At 46.4% G+C, this 19,991-nt stretch overlaps 1 long non-coding RNA gene across 1 annotated transcript in view; it reads left to right on the top strand.

Moving 5' to 3' along the window:
• The first annotated feature begins 3,009 nt into the window (after window positions 1-3,009).
• The window catches only part of LOC144762080 (uncharacterized), an 83,766-nt gene continuing 66,784 nt past the window's right edge, over window positions 3,010-19,991 (top strand). The window contains exon 1 of the long non-coding RNA XR_013596044.1: window positions 3,010-3,094. This is a non-coding gene — a long non-coding RNA (uncharacterized LOC144762080). The remainder of the gene's footprint in view (window positions 3,095-19,991) is intronic.

The raw sequence follows: 19,991 nt of genomic DNA, 5'->3' as shown, positions 1-19,991 counted from the left end.
TAGCACCCCCCTTCCATACAAACTTTACACAGTAAATATTACAAGGAAGCACTTTAAAATGTGTTGTAAAGCTCTCTTAACGATCCATGACTAATATTTAGTATATAACGGACAGAAAAGCCATGTTAAAAATGAGTACAGGGGAACTATTTGTGTAAAGTTCTATTTGACTGTCACACCTGGGCCTGTGTAGAACCTTAAAAGGAACATTTTTCCATGGGAAAAGTGGCAACCCTTCAAGTTGTGTTTTGCGGCAGCCACATTACCTATGCTACTTTACGACAGGTAAAACTGTGACTAGAAAAAGCATTGATCTCTCAAGCAAGATAATTAACCATCAGAGTTATCTCAGCGTTGTTTTTGTCCCTTGGAAATGACCCGGCACACACAGACTCTCAGGCTCGGGATAGCAGCAGCAAGTGGCTCGACAGGCCAACAAGCCGAGCTTGGCCCTAAAGTCAGTCAAGCAAACCCTGGAGCCCTTAACCACCCCAAAACTCACAACTTTTTACAGGACTTACCCAGGCTCTCAATCACATTTAAAAATTCCGCCCGAGTCTCACATCCCCTTTAACGGAGTAATGCACAACACAGTTTGGTACGACTCTCCAGCCGCGAAAGTACATCAGGCATTAGACTAACACATTTTAGTGTGGTGGTCCTTATCACTGCACTAAAATTAATTAATCAATGCATTTTTATTAACTTGACACCACCTACGTGCTTGGAGGGTGAAACTGGTAGACTGCAACCGTTGGAGCTGCATTTACAGTAGCCCCGGCGAGTGCTGTGCAGATGGTGATTCAAGATTCAAGGCTCAATCAAGCCTGTTAATAAATTGGCTGGCCCATGGAATAAACATTAACATAATTAATTTTAGCAGCCTGCAGCACAGACTGCTCTCACCCAGGTGCCGGGCTCGGTGTAGCTGACTGTATTGTAAATAGCTGAGACCCCGCCACAGCGGCCTCAGAGACTGTGCCCTTGCCATGAGGCCGGTAGTTCCTTCTTTTCTGTTTTTCAGTTGTGACACACTTCTGGCAGAGGACCCTGCCGTTGCAGTTGGACAGAACTTACTTAAAGAACAGAAGCCCCTGGCCTAAGACGAGAGACAGCCTCCCAGCAGAACCCCAGCAGCAGGAACATGACTGCAATGATTAAGCACAGCCATTGCAGAGCAATGCACGTGAGGTCTGTGACAGCTGCAGCACTTCCCCCACTTTGGTATTGTTTCTTCCTAGGTGATTGGTTGCAGGTTGATCTGTGTGTATGCCTGCGTTTGTAATTACAGCATAGGCCCGATGGCAGCTCTAATGTTAGCCTAATGGACGCTTAAGTACCGCAACACATACACGAGAAAGTGATGTTGTGCTGCCTGTAACTGACAATTTTGTTTTTTGCAGATCTTATATAGCGCAAACTCGACCCGAAGGTATTGGAATGCTTTACAAGAGCACCGTTTTTACATTGCACATTCAGGCACAGGAAGATTAAGTGATTGGACCGAAATCACAGGATGTGGACATGACCCTGAGGCTCGAACCCTGGTTTCCAGCACCAAAGTCAGCAATCTAGCCGACAGACCACATCCTCTCCCCTACACAGAGCTGTGTAGTGGTGACTTCTTTGACTTTATGGCTTGGTTTTACATGCGGGAAAGTGTCATATATTTGTCAGCAGACAGTCACTCCTAGTACTGTGAAGTGTCACGCATTTGTCAGCAGACAGTCACTCATAGGACCTTGAAGTGTCACGCATTTGTAGCAGAATGTCACTCATAGAACCTTGAAGTGTCACGCATGTGGCAACAGACTGTCACTCATAGGGCTCTGAAGTGTCACGCATGTGGCAGCAGACTGTACCTACAATTCTGCCTGCATCACCCACAAAGCCTTACACTCCTCCTCTCCTCGCTAACTGGCGAATAAACTGAAACTCTCTGGAGGCTCTAGACCATCACATAATGTGGAAAATTTACTGCTGTACCAACCATTTTTAAGAAGGAAAGATCGATGGCCCAATCCTTTTCAGGCAATGCAGTGAGCATCTGGAACTCACTCCCGCCTCAGCTCCGGACCACCTCCTCCCAGGCTTTCAAAACTGACCTCAAAGTTCTCCTCCTTCAAAGACACTTCCAAAGTTAATTCACGCCCTCTCTATTGTCTGAAGGAAGACCTCCCGTTGTTGAAAATTCAATTCTCCATGACTATGGAAGTGCCTTCCCAGTGTGTTCTTGTGCTTGAGTGCCTGCCATGTATTGCAGTATTATACCTCTAATTGTGCCTTTGTAACCTGCACACTTGTCAATTTTTCCTCCTGTATTGCACCGTTTGCTCCTCTTGTATGTTGTTTGCTCACAATGGTTACCTTTACCTCATGAAACTTTACATTTGCTTTTGTAATTTGTTCAATTGTAATCTTCTTCTCATGTCTTCATTTCTGTTCCTGTTGTGACGCCTCTGACACCTTCGGGTAAAGTCCGCGCGAGAGAAAAACGCATAAATAAATAAATCACGCCCAGGGAGTCTGTACCCTCGGTGGCTTTGCTGTCTCTGCTCTGGGCCCCTGTGCGGCCCTCGCACCCGCTCTACCCGCACCGGGACCGGTCTCGGGGAAGCGGCCGCATCTAACGCCCACGGCACCGCCTCGATCACCAGCTGCGCACGCTCAGACACTGAGACACTACACATACTTAACTGCGCACGCGTAGATAGAGAAAGGAATCAGGTGTTCCTATCTGACTGCGCATGTGCAGATCATGATACAAGGATGCTCATGATGCCCGACTTCATAGGTAGGCAGGTGCGAGACGTGGATATCCGACTGCGCATGCGTACGTATTGAAACACTGATACAAGACAGTGACATTTGATTGCGCATGCTCAATTGTTAGGCTCTGCACAGCGTCAACGCTATGATACCGCGACACAGGTACAAGATAGAGATATGCTCGGAGATACGGGAGCGATCTCCGAGCTGCGCATGCTCAGTCTTGTCATTGTGAACTCCGAGTAAGGCTCCCCGGCTGCAGAGCGCTTCGAAGGCTGTTCAAACGCGGGCAGGCGCTGAAGAGCTGCCGATGACACACACTCAGGTGGATATGAAGCGCTGTATCAAAGAAAGCAGAGCTAAGTCGATGGCTTCAGGTGCTTTGGATGCTGAGAGCGAGTGGGGAGCGCCTGGAGGCGGCTGATGACGTCAGTATAAAGGGTGTGGAGGAGGGGGCGGGGCACCCGGGCACGTGCGTGGGCATCAGGTGTGTGCATAGGAGTGTGGTCGGTAGGGGCAGAGACTAGGGTAACCAACTGTTATGGGTGCAAATTCAGGACAAAGGGTCAAAATTCAGGACACAAATTCAGGACAGTAGGTCAAAATTCAGGACACAAATTCAGGACAATTGGATAAGTTTTAAAGACACATCAGAGGTCAAACCATTTGCAAACCTATTCATCATGTATCCGTCCATCTATCATTTCACTCATCCATCCCTTCATTCATCCTTTCACTCATCCATCATCCATCCATCCACCCTTTCACCCTATCCATCTGTACACTCATCCATCCTCTCTTCTACCCATCATCCATTCATTCACTCATCCATCCAGCCATTTACCCTTTCACCCATCCAGCCATCCTTTCACTTACTATCCATCCACCCAGTCACTCATCCTTCCAAACATCCATCCTTTCAGTCATCCATCCATCCTCCATTTCTCTCTCCATCGACCCTTTCACTTAGCAATCTTTCTTCCATCCATCCACCCACCCATCTATTCATCCACTCATGAATCCATCCATTAACCCTATCACGCATCCATCCTTTCTCTCATCCATTTATCCTTTTACTCCTTTCACTCCTTCACTCATCTATTCATCCTTTTGTCCATCTACCCTCCCTTTCACTCACTCATCCGTCCATGCATCCACCCTTTCGCTCATCTGTCCATCCATTCACCCTTGCACTTATCAGTTCATCAATCATCTATCATTTCACTCATCCATCAACTCACTCATCATCCACGCTTTCACTCATCCATCCACCCTTTTACCCATCCAGCTACCCTCCCACCCATACATCCAGCTATTTACCTTTTCTCTCCTCCATCCTTCCACTCCATCAATCCATCCATCCTCTCTCATTATCTTTCAATTCAATCTTTCATTCATCCACTCACCCTTTCACTAATTCATCCAGCTATCCACCCATCCCTTCACTTACTCACTCGCCCACCTTTTCATATTAATTTTGAGCTGAGCCTTTCTGAGAAGAAGCCCATCAAGAACTTCACCCTCGCTGCAGGAGCCATTCCAGGAGTGAGACAGAAGTCACCCAGGGCAGAGACAGGATTCACCACAGGAGGGGGACAGGAGCCACCACAGGGGGGACAGGAGCCATCACAGGCGGGGGAGGGGATAGGAGCCATCACATGGGGGGCACAGGAGCCATCACTGGGGGGGGGGGCAGGAGCGATCACAGGAGGGGAAACAGGATCCACCAGAGTGGGCACAGGGGTGGGCATGCAGTATTCTAGTATCATCTTGGTCTCTTCCTGGGTGGGGTAGGGCTCCTCACCCCCTCCTGGACAAGACAACGCAAAGACAGGCTCCCTGTCCAAAATGTTAGTTTTGCCAGCCCCCACTGTGATGTACAGTACGTTACGGAGATACTCCAAGAGAACTGATTTAACTGATTGTTCTCTATACTTTGTTAATCAGTGTGGGTGCGATTGTGCCATTTCTTTACTTTATTACATTATAGGCTGCATGTTTGAAGACCCGCTCTGTGAAGAGAACCAGTGCTGCAATCAGGGCCGGTTCTACGATGTTTGGGGCCCTGGCAGAAAGGGAATGTGTGAGGCAGCGGCCCCTCTAAATTGCATAGACGCATTCAGGGCTGTTTGCATCTGAATAGGAGCCCCTGCTCCTGAAGCCACAGCCCTCCCTCTGCCACCTTCGAGCACCTCTTAACAGCTCATCAAGGGCTGGAGGCGTGAGGCCATCCCGCTGTGCCTCTCCAATGCTGCTGGGTATCTGAGCTTTGGAAAAAGCCTCGGAGTTAAGACGGGAGGTGGGTGGAAGCTGTGCCTGGTTAAAATTACGGACAAATGGCGTCCGTTAAAGGATCCTTCATGGACAACGGACAGACGGCCGAAATTACGGACTGTCCGTGAAATTTACGGACGGTTGGTCACCCTAGCAGAGACGGTCCTGTCCCCCCTCCCATGATCTTGTAGTCAAGGAGCCCCCCCCTCTGCAGGCAGCTGGGGGCGGGGGGGCTTGTACCCTGGAGGGGCATTTATATTTTATTTATTTTAAAGGTTTTATATAGCGCTGGCTAGACCCAGAGGTATCGGAGCGCTTTAAATGATCAGGACAGTATAAGGCAAACACGGTATAAAAAGCATAATAACAAACTAAAAAACAACATGATTACAAATGAAGAAGGATTGAAACAGGAGCTGGAGCGATACAATGCAGGTATTATAGGTAGAGTGGGGTACAGGAAGAAAGAAATATATTACTGAGAAAAATACGGTATGGTGAAAAGAGATCAGGAGTCGGGCACAGGTTAGGATCCCCAGTAGTAGTTAAGGAGGTGGGTTTTGAGGGCTTTTTTGAAGCTGGCGTACGAGGGGTTACAGCGCCGGTTTTTAGGGAGGGTATTCCAGACAGTAGGGGCATTGCCAGAGAAGGAGCGAGATTGTGTAGTTTTCTTTTTATGCAGAGGAGAGATAAGGAGGAGGGCGTTGGTGCTTCTCAGAGAACGAGTGGTACCAGCAATGAGGAGTTTCTTGGATAGGTACTGCGGAGTGTCTTGGTGGAGTGCTTTATGAGTGATGCCTGCCGTTTTGTAAGCTGATCTCCCTTCGATAGGGAGCCATTTAAGAGATTTGAGAGCTGGGGAGATATGATCGAAGCGTTTGCTGTCTGTGATGAGCCTGGCTGCAAGGTTGAGCACATCTTTAATTGGAGCAAGGTGGGCCTTGGGGATTCCGTTGAGGATGGCGTTGCCATAGTCAATACTTGCACGTGAGGAGGCCTGGGCCCTTGTGCCCTGGAGGGGCATGTGAGGAGGCCTGGGGCCCTTGTACCCTGGAGGGGCATGCTAGGAGGCCTGGTGCCCTTGTTCCCTGGAGTGGCATGTGAGGAGGCCTGGGGCTTTTGTACCCTGTAGGGGCATGTGAGGAGGCCTGGGGCCCTTGTGCCCTGGAGTAGCATGTGAGAAGGCCTGAGGCCCTTGTACCCTGGAGAAGCATGTGAGGAGCCATGTACCCTAGAGGGGCATGTGAGGAGTCCTAGGGCCCTTGTACCCTGGAGGAGCATTAGGAGGCACGACCAACGTGTTTCAGAAATGTTGTGGGGGGCCTTCAGTGGTGGCAGCAGACTCTCAGATGTTTTGAGAAATTGATGCCTCTTAAAGTCTCCTGGGGCCGTGTGCCCAGGATCCCAGGAGAGGGTTACCTTGATTGTAAGCACTCCTTGAGCTTGTGCGTTTGTGCTCAGGCTCTAGAGTGTGGAGCTCTCTTGTAGTTGGTCCCATGACCAACCGGGTTTGGTGGCTCAGTGGACTAAAGCAGCAACTGCAGGGGCCTGTGTTTGACCTCATGTTCACAAGTTCAAATCCCGGCGGGTCCACTCAGCCTTTCATCCATCTGAGGTCGATAAAATGAGTACCATTGAGTTGGGTAAAAATAAACATCTGTTATTCAGCACCAAGACCCCTACGGGTATTTCTGCACTTTACAAATACACCTGTTATGTTATGATTGCAGTGACATTTTTTTATTTTTAAGATTTTTATTTTTGAGATTTTTATTTCAGAAGTTGTCACCGGTATACACAGCTTTACGCCCACAACTCTAAAGCCGGCAGCTCGTTAATGTTTAGCGTTCTACACAGCTTCTTATCCCACACCCAAGAGGCAGGGCAGCGTCACAATTAAGAATCGTAGCTCCCATCTTTCGTTTCAGGAGCGTACACTGTGCACCAGTAATCGGAAACATTACTCAAATTTTATAACAAACAAAGAGCTGTCAACTCTGCCAACCACTATCAGTACTCCCACTTCGTTCTTCAGCCAATGACCATGGAGCCTATACATCGTGGCCCGCTAAACCTCTTCCCTCCTAGTAGTTTCCCCCGCTATCGTCTAATTACCATCGAAGTCACCTGTGCCGTCCGTCAATCCAATCACCTCTCGTCGCCCCGCAAGGTATGTGTACCCAGTGTCGAAAGAGGGCACCATCTACTGAGAGATAGGAAAAACAGTCCCATCTTCAATTGCTGTTGTTGTCTCTATTGTGGTATCCCCCCTTACTGTTCAAGTATGTTGTGTATAGTCCCCAGAAGCTCTTCGGCCTACTCCTGGGGGGGACATAGATAAGGGTCCCAGACTATGTAGAATTTATGCGCACAATAAATTCACAATTTTTAGATACATATTACTCGTACCCTGATTTTAAGAGGGATGTTGTTTATTCACATCCTCTTAATCATACATCTTATGTACAATGCATAATCAACATTTGCATTTGTGCCCATAGAGTAAGAAAAAAGGGGGGTGGGGGAGGAAGGTTTCGTGAAGGTGAAGGTAGTGAGTGAACAGTTATAGAAGTTGCATGTGCTAGAACAACATTCAATTGGTTTAAATCACATGGGTGCTACAGTCAGTCACCCCATACATTGATGAACATCCGTTCAATCCTATCCCATGTGTTTTGTAACACAGTATTAATACATTGTTGGAAAATGGGTAGGTCACATGTAAGACAGTCGACGTTTCGACCCCTGTTGTGTGTAGGTTGGTTGCACCTTACAGTGGGGTCTTCATCAGGACGTGGTGTGAGAAGGGGCACCAAAAAAGGGTTGGAAGTTAAGGATATTTCTCTGATCGGGCCGCCTGGATGAGTTAACAGTCTCCGTAATGGATACATGAATTGACGAAATCTTGGGGATCACCACGCTTTATCATGTGGACACTGCCACTGACGGGCCGTGTATAGGTACTTCCCCATGCTCACCCCCAAGAGGAGCCTGCCGGCCCTTTCGAGAAATATCCTTATCTTCCAACCCTAGTGTGGGACCCTTATCTATGTACTACTTGATACCCAGGTCCCAGTATCATTGGGTAAACCCTTCAATTGTAACTACTCCTGGGGGGAAGCAGTTCGCTGAAGGTTTCTGACTGCGCGCAGCAATAAAGAATATCTTGTGACCACTGGGACATCGTGGGTCGGGGGACCCTCATCCAGCACATAGCTACTATGCGTTTTGCCATCAATAAGCTCATGTCCACCAGTCTGCGAATTGCCTTCGGCAGTACTTTGGAATATTCCAATAGTGACACGGCCGGGTCGATGGGAACCTCCAAACCCACTATTGCGCTCAATTCGAAAAATACCTTTCCCCAGAATCGAGCCACTCCCGGGCAAATCCACGCCAAGTACAGGAAATCTGCTGCCGGAGAGTGACATCGATCACACTTCGCCTCGTCTCTCAGTCCGTATCTGTGCAGCCTTTCCGGTGTGTAATACACTCTGTTGATAAATTTGAAGTGTATAAGTCTGTTTCTGCTGTGTAATGAGATACGTTTCGTGTTGTTATAGCAATAGGACTAAATGGCGTTGTCTATCGTCACGTCCAGTTCGCACTGCTAGGCTAGTCTCGCCTTCGTATGTTGGTTTGCTCTGTGGGACATTGCCAACTTATAAATATTGGAGACAAGTTTCCGAGGGGATTCGGTTTTAATGAGGTACGTCAGTTCCTGCACTTCTGGGGGTTCGTCCATATCATCCCCTAATTATTGATGCAGCTCCTTGCGCACTCTGTTAAACTGGAAGCAATATTGTAGGGGCTTCCACTGTGGCTGAGACCTCGTCCCACTTCTTTGCAATACCACCCAAGAACAAGTCACTTGCTTTATGTATAGCTAACGTGTGCAATGCTCACGTGACCCCCCTGTCTCTACAGGGGGCTAGCCAGATCATCCATTGTATTGGCATTTCCGGGGAGTACAATAATGCCCCCGCTTGCTGCGTAATATCCAATGCCACTCGTGCCTTGTTGCGTTGAGGAAATCAAGTATGCCTGTTCTACGATCTACCGGTTCCAAGATAACAGCTGGTAGTGGCAGAGGGTCAGCGAATAACCTCTCAAGCGGGAGGTATGGAACGTCTTCTGCTCCATGTATCCAGCTGTGCACCTGCGCTCCCTGTGCGGCTCTCTAGTAGAGCTCCAAATCAGGCGCGCCAAGCCCTCCCAAGTGGTACAGAAGGGTACGCACACGCCATTGCACCTGCACCCGCCTGCCTGCCCAAACCAGTCTTATCAATGATTTGTTAAGTCTGACGAAAAAGGAGCGTGGCAACACTATCGGGATATTTACAAACAGAGATAAGGATCTGGGCAACACCACCATTTTCATGATCCAGACCCTGCCCATGAGGAATAGCGGCAGGCCGATCCAGGTTCCGACGTCATCCTCTAGTTTGGCTACGGAACACTACGTCCTAATCAGTGTGTAACCTGATGCCCAGGTATCTCACAGAGTCATCAGTCCATTGTAGAGCGTATTCCATCTCGAATTGCGTAGTGGCTATGGTGAGCGGAAAGGCTATTGATTTTAGACCAATTGACCTTTAACCCCGACAATGCTCCGAAGTGTACCACCTCTCTGAGGACCGGGGACAAATTACTTTCTGGGTCCCTCACCTATAGCAATGTGTCATCTGCATACGTAGAGATTACGATGCTATAGGTCGGAAATTGACCACCTCTATGACCGTGATATTCACGTAACGCACATGCCAGAGGTTCAGTGACTAAGGCGTACAGTGTCGGCGGCAATGGGCATCCCAGCCGGGTTCCCTTTGGAGATAGGGATGGTTCCCGTAACCAGATTCCCCAGCCGTATGCGGGCAGATGGTGCATTGTACAACACTCCTATCAACTGCAAAAAACGGGACCTAGTCCCATTCTTGTCAGCACTTGCCGCATGAAAGGCCACTCCACAGAGTCAAAAGCCTTCTCCATATCTAAGAATATCGTGATGGCCTTCGTGTCCCGTCGGACATGCTGTATAGTGCCGAATACCGTCCACAAGTTGTAGGTAAGGTTTCTGTCCAGGATAAACCTTGCCTGTTCCGGTGGGTGAACAGCGTTTACAACGCAACTTTTACCACGCACTACCTTTACCACGCAACTTTTACAACGCAAATCGTTACAACGACTTGCGCTGGAGGGCACTCTAGGATAGGTAATAGTTTAATTTACTATCCAAAACCTTCCCTACTATCCACGGGGACTGGAGTTGAAATAGTAAATTAAAGTATTCACTATTCAGCGCCGCCCAACGCAAGTCGTTGTAACGACTTGCGTTGTAAAAGTTGCGTGGTAAAGGCATGCGTTGTAAAAGTATGCGTGGTAACGACATACATCCGTTCTGGAGCAGCCAGCTACGGGGCTAGCAGGGCCAGGCGGTTGGCTAGTACTTTGGCGAACAACTTGGTGTCTACATTTAGCAGAGACAGCGGCCGATAAGAGCCGCACTCCTCCAGGGGCTTACCCGGCTTCGGAATAGCCACTAGTATCACTTCTCTCATGGTTTGAGGCATCATACTTGTCACACAAAGGTTGCCAAACAACGTAGTTATATGGGGGAGCAGTATGTCAATGAAAGCCTTGTAAAAGCCGACCGTATGACCATCCTTCCCCGGGGCATTGGCCGACCGCATCCCCGCAAGTGCATCCATGATCTCATCCCTTTCGATGGGGAGCATGAAGAACTCTCTATGTGTATCGGAGAGGAAGGGCAACTTAATGTGCTCCAGATGATCTAAGATTTCGTCATCCATGTTCGACGAGTGGGATGTGTACAGCTCCGAATAATATTGTTTGAACCTTTGTGCAATGTCCCCTTCTTCCGTAGCTTTTAACATATTGGCTAGCACCAATCCCGGCCTGTCACCCTCCCCATATGTGTGCGCCTTGGCATATTTCCCCATATACTTCACTTCGCTATCCGCCGCTTCCTGATACTCCTTCAGCAAGCCCTTCATTGCATCTGCTACCTCCTCTTCCTTCCCTGCCAACTGTCGTGCCTCCAGATCCCCTATTCCACTTTCCAAGGTCGTTAACCTCTGTCGAATGGAGCAGAGCACCCCCGAATTTTTAGTCATGGCCACCCCCCTAATGTACACCTTAAAGCTTCCCACATCGCCTGGAAACTATCCACAGAGCCAATATTCGTGGCGAAGTATGCGTCAATAGCTTCTGCCATCTCTTCTTTAAAGACCGGATCCAGAAGCGAATAGGGTGGGAATCGCCACGTAAACGGTGGTATTGTTTTCTTGGGTATGTACAAAACCAATAAAAGCGGAGAATGGTCAGACAAAGTGCACGGTAAGACCCAACAAGCGCGAATCCCAGACACGAGAGACGACGACGCCAGCCAATAAGCTATACGTGTGTGTAGGTTATGGTATGCAAAGTAATGTGTGTAGCCACCATCATGTGGGTGCATCTCTCTCCACATGTCCATTAGATCCTTGCTAATCATGATGCTTTCAATAGTCCTGGCTGCTGCTACCGGCTGTCTCACTGGGCCTCCCGATCTATCTATCTCAGGGTTCCTATCTGGGTTGAAGTCGCCACCCCAGAGAATTGATATCCTCCCATTTCCCCCCATCGTGTTAGCCATAGTTGTAAAGAACTCCAGGCAGTCAAAGTTTGGGCCATAGATATTCACTATAAGCAATTCCAATCCCTTAACCTTTCCTGTGGAGACCACTAATCGACCCTCCCTGTCCGCCGTCACCTGTTGTATCGTGTAGTCAGATCTGGGATTAACCCATGTCATAACCCCTCTAGCATGAGTTGAGAAGCCCGATGCATTATTGTTACCCAAAATTCCCCTTTGGTCACCATTGGAGCAGCCCACCAATATCCAGTTCAACTAACCAACACATAGAGAGGATACCTTAAGGAAATCTAAACGATAACGAAGTAGTAAAGGAAAACGTTTTGCAGAATAAAGCTAAACAAGATGCCATTGCCAAGTGTAATAAGAATCAAAGGGAGAAAATAAATGTAGGGGCTAGTAATCCCCCTGTATTAGATACACCTGGAGTAGGCAACTTAAATCCCACATTTTCTAATATAAATAAAGCACCCCTATCTATTGATCTGCCCCTTGAATGTGGGGCTTATGTGGCAGTCTTAGTAAATGCGCCTAAACTAGGGAAAGAACAGTGGGAAAATCACGCTGCACTTAAAAACAAAACCCTACACTGGCTGTCTAACAATTGTGGCTTCCCGATGACGGGGACTAACCAGATATTGCTAACGCAACGGGTGGGATGGATTGGCCCACTCAAGAAAAAGTTTGAGGGAGATTGTGTTATTATCAATTTTAAATCCCTGGCCTGGGCACAGAATACTCTAGCTAATGCTCCCCCACCATCCCAATGGGAGTATAATATGACTCTTATGCCACTAGGATACTTCTATAGACACCTAATGTTGAATACAAACCAGGGCAGTTCAATCTACAATTTTAATTCTAACAAACAGGCACCATTATCAGCACTACCACCACCCTGCACAATTGTCCCTTTATCTAACAGATGTCAGGTACTGAGTTCCATGTAAGATAATGACTGACTTATGCGAGATGTTGGAACATTACAGAAGCCTAAAGTAACATGGAGTCGGGCTAATGAAGTTCAAAGAGGAGTACCAGAGGTCAGTCTGTCATCCTTTTTACCTATTGGATACCAGGATTCTAGTAACCCTAACTTCAAATCGGTTACAATTCCAGTTAGTACATTGATGCAATAAAACTTAGGTGGATTATTAGAAACCCAGATACTGCCTAGTGATGTAACGTCAGTGTCTACAACTAACGCGAGCCAAATCAATTTGCATCCTATTAGTATGCCTGTCACAGCCAATGTAAAAGAAGGTTATACAATTATGACATGGAACATAGGAGGCCTTAACAGGAAATTAAATAAACCATTCTGGAAAGATTTTATTACATCATATTGTGACATAATCTGCCTGCAGGAGACCTGACATAGAGATACAATCTTTGTAGAGGGATACACTTCAAACTGTACCAAATCTATTGACTCTAAGTCAAGAAGGGCTGAGGGTGGTCTCCTGATTCTTGTTTCCAACAAACTAGTGGAATGTAAAATTGTAAGCTGTATTACAATAGATTCTCATTGCCAGTTAATGAGGCTCCGATTTCATAAGGGCAAAGATTTGCTACTTATCAATTATTACAATAACATTTTTAACAACAATAGGGGAGTATATAATTTGGAAATAGAAATTGATAGGGCATTGGCAGTGCCAAACAGACAAGTTATTATCCTCTGGGTTGGCGATTTTAACATTCAAGCGTGCCCATTAGCCCACACTAAAAGTTGTGGCTTTACAAAGGGTCACACCACAGAGGATAATGTTGATTTTATGCATTTTTCCCATGGTGAATATGGCACCGTTTTAAATTCCGCAATAGCGAATTATGACCTGGAACTGTTGAGATGTACTATGGCTCTGGACAACATTATTTGCCCAACTTTCACTGGCAGGAATGCTCCCACTACTACTGATCATGTTTTAATCTCGTGTAATAGTGACTATGATAACTTATGGATCACAGAACAGGTTGTCAGTGACCATAATAGTATTTCGTTATCATTGCTATGCTGGGGGAATTGACAACTAAATAACCCCAACCATATTACTGATATTACCCCTATAAGAACAAATGGCATGAGGTTAAAATGGGCAGGTGTTGACCCACAAAAAATACAAAAGGAAGTGGTAGTCAAATGCAGACAGGAAATAGATTATTGCCTTAGTGAAGATGTAAACCCAATGTCCCTGATTTCTAAATTCCTTAGGAATAACAACATTATGGAGGGGCTCTTTGTTAAGAACCATAGTTTTAAAAACAAGCACATGTTGGATGGTTCAATAGGAGCTGCACTCGGGCTTTACATAATTTGAAGTTAGCATTAGGAATTAAGCCACGTAACAAAGTGTATATACAAGAACTACGTTTTAACGATAAACTAACTATTGAGGACCGCAAAAGAGAATCGCAAGGTGAAGCATGGGATAAACTCAGTATAGCAGCAGCCACCAACAATAGCAAACTGTTCTGGGAGACATTTAATTGCCCCTTTTTAAAGGATGATTGTCGACCAGAGCTAACCTCTCATGTAAATTGCAATCCCTGGATCGAACATTTTACATTTTTTTTTAACCCAGGTAGGATTAATACTAATTTGTTTTCCGACTCTACTTGGCCCATACTACCCCTATTGATAAATATTGAAGAAGTTTATGAAGGGCCAGTGGCCAGTAAAGGGGGTAAGGCCCTGGGGCCGGATGGGGTGTCTATTGACCTATATAAGAGCGAAATGAATCTATGGGCCCTGATTTTAGCAAGGATTTTTAATGCCGCTGTAAAAGGTCACCTTTCGCCATCCTGGGGTCCGTCAATAATTATTCCCCTTTTAAAAAAGGCTACAAATCAGAAGCTTGTAACTACCGACCCATATCATTGCTGGATTCGTCTATCAAGGCAATGAGTAGGGTTATGCTGAAAAGACTCGAAACGTGGGCCCTAGACAATAAAATCCTATCACCAGCGCAATATGGGTTTAGGAAATGTTTAGGTACATTGGAACAGTGTGTCAACCTTGATCTTCTTATCAGCAACTATACATTGGCCAAAGGGGGTAACCTGTTTATGCTTTGCGGACCTTAGCCTCGCTTTTGATCTTGTGGACCATTCCATATTGTGGCATATATTATTGGATACTGGTGCCCCAAAAGAAATAGTAAATGTTTTGGCAAGAGTCTACGAGAGATTATCTAGCAAAGTGCGCTATGGGCCCGCAGGCGAATGTGCTCCCTTGTTCAATGTTAAAAGGGGCATCCGGCAGGGTTGCGTCCTGGCTCCACTTTTGTTTTTATTATTTATTAACCAAGTTGACACAACCCTAAAACAGATACCCGCGGATGCCCCCCTGATTAAGGCCCAGGCTGTTCCAATTTTATTATATGCAGATTATGCAGTTTTATTATCACATACCCCAATTGGCCTCCAGCGTTTTTACTTTTTTTATTAATGGCAGGAAACTTTTAATGAATAAATCTAAGATATTTGTTATGACATGTGGAAAAACAACATCTAAACCCAGTAAGGCTTTTTTCCTGGAGAGAACAAAAATGCAATCGGTCAAATCATTTTGCTATCTTGGTGTAATATTCGCAGCAAATGGGAAATGGTTATGCGAACATGATAATATACGACACAAAATGAGTAGTAACACCAATAGTATTTTTAGATTTTCAGCAAAAGTGGGAGGCCAAAGAGTTAAAGATATGGTGACCATATATAATGGCAGATGTGTATCCTCCGCACTTTATGGTGCAGGAATCTGGGGCCACCACTCTGAAAAGTCATTACAACAAGATGAAAATACTTTTCTTAAACGCTTGTTGAGTGTTGCACCTTGTGCTTCCACAGATCTAATACACCAGGAAGTGGGACTACATTATATCTCAGACCTAGCCGCATTACGACCCCTTTTATTATGGCGTTCTATTTGGTCAAAAGAGGAAACTGCATTTACACAAGGTATTATTAAAGATTGTCTGAAGCTTGACCATTGCTTACGTATCCCTTGGTTAAGCTTTATTCATTATTGGTTTAGCCTTTTGCTTAACTGTAACATCTTTATAGAACCCGAGTATGTAGCCTTAATCACACAAAAAGAGCTTAAAGAAACATTTTTAGCCTATAAAAGGGAGATACAAGATAGATTAATTTGGCAACAACCTACTCTTGTATTCTACCAACAATTAAACCTTAAGGCTGTTTTTCAGGCATACTTGGTTGATGTAACAAAGAAAAGTTGCTGCCATTTTTTAATGTTTTGTAAATGTTGTTATTTTCTAAGGAAATTTTATCTGAAACCTTTGTTTTTAAAATATCATGTTCGATCCACTCAAAATGCTATGAGGCTAGTATCCACACTGGAAAGTCCGGATGTTTGCTTTTATGTGGCATCCTATATTTTAAAATGCATTGCTGCTAGGAAATCTATTATTTTTTAAAGTCTATTTATAATATGATATGGCACAATTAATCTTGTATTCAAGGTATTTTGCACTTTATGGATAATTTGCACAGAAAGGAATTTTTGCTGGCACGTGACACTTTATAACGTAATTTGCACACAACTTACATTGTTAATATTTGTAACTCTGGTTATAACTATTGTTTGTTACGTAAAATGTAAGCACCAGCCACTTTATTTTGCAAAATTTGCACACCTGTATAATGCCTATATTGCACAAATAGTTCCTCATACTAAGTATTAACAATTTAAAGAATATTACGGGGGCTGTGATTATGTACTTTTTTCTTTATGTTTGCTTATATGGTTGTTATCACAAACCAAATAAAGCTTTTGAACTGAACTGAATGCATTACATGGGATACTATCCCTAATGGTTTTTAGGTGGAACAATGTAGACTCATAACTTGATTGCTTTTGCTAATGTGGGGACACCCTGACTAAGCCAGCGAGTTCATTATAAACAACAGCCCATTATATTGTGATCTTGCATCTGGTAGTACTTGGGGGGGGGGAGGGGGCCAGAGCCAGTAGGAATGTAATAAGGTATGAGGGTGTCACCAATGGTATTTTCATGTACCTGAATACGTTTGTTTGTAAAATAATGCATTGTATTTAGTAATGTTATGTAATAGAATAACATTTCCTCTTTAAAAAAAAAAAATCACTGACTGGATAATAATTTGAATAGTGTTGTTGCATAACAGCAAATTGGGATTACTAGCCTACACCGCCATCCTTGAGTAGGCCTTGGACTGCTGTGCTTCGCTACCCTGAGAGAGTGGAGTGCTACAGTGGGCCACTTGGCCCTTTGTTAGAGACAATTGTCGATATTTTACTCATGAAGGACTCCCATCCTCTACAACTAATAACCACTTTTCATACAAATGTCATATCCCCACTCCCATTAAATTGGTTTCATATTCATATCTGCATATCAAAATTATTCTCCACTTCAGTTTTTCTTCAATTTAACTATGAAGTTTCCAATATCCTAACCATACATCTTTACTACCATTACTGTAATCTGCCACATTTTGGACATTCCATACCTTGCCATCCTGTGTCACCACACTCTGGGAAGTAAACCCTGGTTTGCAAATACAATCTCAATCGCCTTCTTTGAAAGTAGACAATCACACTTTCTTTTCCTTATCATATTTCTCCTTCATTTTGTATTACTCACTAAAAGCCCTCAGTTCATCTTCCTCTCTCTTATGCTCCAAACCTTTTATGCCTTTAAAGCAACCATGAATGCAAGTCAGAAGCAGGTTCACGTCCTCAAAGCAGTTTCAAAACTCACCCATCGATCACTATGCGGAGTAATGTGATAACTCTATAATCTTCCTGAATATAATATTTCCAATCACTGCAGCAACTCCTCACCTCTCTGGTGTATTTTTTCGGAACTCTATTAAACCTCACAAACCTCTCATTACATAAAGTGCCTTTGTGATGTGGTCCACACTACTATTTGTTGGACTTGGCCCTTCTGGCAGGTTCATCCCTGAACTTTTTGCCTTTTAGTGTTACATAATTATAATGATTTATGGTCTTTGCGCACGTTAGCACTGTGGCGCAGTGTAAAGTGCGTGCGCTCTCTGTGTGTGTGTGTGAGAATTGCCTGCCCTCCCAATGGAATGCATGGGGAATGTGTGTGTCCCTGGTAGTTCCTGATGCGTGAGGAGTGCACATGCGAGTTTGGTTTGTGCAGACTCGTGTGAATAAATGCTGCGCGATGATGTGTGCGGCATTATTGTGTCTAGTGTGGAAGTGCCACTTCTAGAAGTTGGCCTGTCTATGTAGTGAATGTGCTGGCTTGTGATTGGCTGGGGCTGGCTGGTGTGCCAGGCTCCTGGAGTCAGGATGGGGCTGCCCCGGTGGTGAATGGGAGATCTGCATGTTGATGGCTGGGGAGGAGTGCACCCGGGACCTGAATAGGGATGGGCTTTTCCCCCACAATGCTGGCTCCATCCCCTGTGGTGTGTTTGATGCCCCTGACCCATCCTGTGAATAGGCAGAGGGGCTGAGCAAAACAAAGTGCTGAGGAACCAGTTGTATCTGGTTTGCCCCTTGCCTGCACCTTTAGACAAAGGAATTGTGTGTGACCTCTTGTAAAATGTTCTTGTTTCTGACTTGAATCTACCAGGGGCGTGCTGCTGCTGGGGCCCAGGGGAAGGCTTGCCTCCCTGGGCACTGCCCAGCCCCTGGATTGCTGGAGGACTTCTTTTGGACCCTTCTGCCTGGCCTGAGGATGGCTGGGAGACTTTCCCCTTGCCCTGGAGACCTTTTTCTGGGACCCCCTGCTTGATGCTGGGACCCCTTTGCTCTGGGAGTCTTTCCTGGGGGGCTTGATGGTTGCTGTGCCCCAGAACCTAGTGGGTGCTTTATTTTTCCTAAAGGAGCGCTTTGTTTCCGCCCTGCAGCGCTGGGCTGCATTGTGTGCTGGGGATTCTCCCTGCCTTGGGCTCCTCGCAGGTGCCCACCCTGCATTATGCCAGATTATCATTATTTTAATTAGCAGGTGCCTACCCTGCGTTCTGCCCGTTTTTTATTGACTAATCACGGGTGCCCACCTCGTTTCTACCTTTATTGTATTTTTCGAGGGTGCCTACCCCTCGTTGTTTCCCCCAAAGCAGTGATGGCGCCGCCGCCGCGGCAACACAGGAAGTCAGGCGGCCGGGCGTTTGGAGCGGGGTGGGACTTCCGCTTGCTTCGAGGAAGTCCCACCTGCCGCAGCGGCGCGATTGGCTTCCCGCCCCGCCGCCAAAAAAAAAGGAAGCTGGACGGGTGGAGGTCTCCCGCAGTCGGAGGCTCCCATGAGCTGGGGAGAGCCCCGGGGCCGCTAGCAGCACCCTGCACCGATGATACGGGTCTCCCATGGCCTGGAGGGAGCCCCGGAAAGAGGGAAATTGCCCGGAGCCTCGAGTAGCCCCTACCGGAAGCCCCGGTCCCGAGATGCGGGACCGGGTAAAGAGGACATTGTCCCCGCCGCCTCCGGGAAGCAGCCAGTGAGTAGGGCTGCCTGGAGGGGAGGGGGGAGAGGGCGCAAGTAATTTCCGCTCCCACGGGGAGCACAGAGCTAGGGCGGCCCCAGATGGCAGTGGCCCGCCCCACCGTTTTGTACAGAGCCTGGAGGGCTCCAGAAAGGGCACAATATATATTCTTAGAGCCTCGAGGGCTCTGTGGGGGCATAATGATTGTCGGAGTCCGTGCGCTCCGCAATGCTCAGAGGTGCCTTCAGTTTTTTTTGTTTTTTTTTCAAAAAGGATTACCTGGCCACCAGTTTTGGAACTGCTAGTTACTCATGCAGATTTGGAAATACAACGCATCACGTCATTGTATTTTACTTTTACAGTTGTATTGATTCAACTTAATTTCAAACATCCTTTCATTTTTTTTAAGGCATGAAAAGAATACACATTTCATTCATTTTACATTCCTCATGAATAAATGTTAATAAACACATAAAAAACTGGACAATTCAAAAGCTTAAACATGACGACAAACCTGGATGGCAGTGGGCCGCCACAACGGTTTAATAATGATTTCCCGGGGCAGGGGCAAGCCCCAGTGATTCTCAGAGCCAGATGGCTCCAACCTGTGCTGCAGTAGTGTTTCCTGAGCCTAGAGGGCTCCAACAGTTGGCCCAGTTTTTTCCTAGGGCTAGTGAGAGCCCCTGCCGCAATTTGTCACAGCTGCCCAGCAAGTAGTGGGCAGCTGCACCGTTTAGGTTTTCCTTCCTAGGGACATGTGTTCTCTGGACTCAGGAGTGAGGCGCACTCCTTCGCCCCTACTTGGCCTTCCCCAGCTGCGCAGCGCTTAGTG

Source organism: Lissotriton helveticus, chromosome 6 (assembly GCF_964261635.1).
Source record: "Lissotriton helveticus chromosome 6, aLisHel1.1, whole genome shotgun sequence".
NCBI classification, from domain to species: Eukaryota; Metazoa; Chordata; class Amphibia; order Caudata; family Salamandridae; genus Lissotriton; species Lissotriton helveticus.
This window is presented reverse-complemented; position numbering and strand designations above follow the sequence as displayed.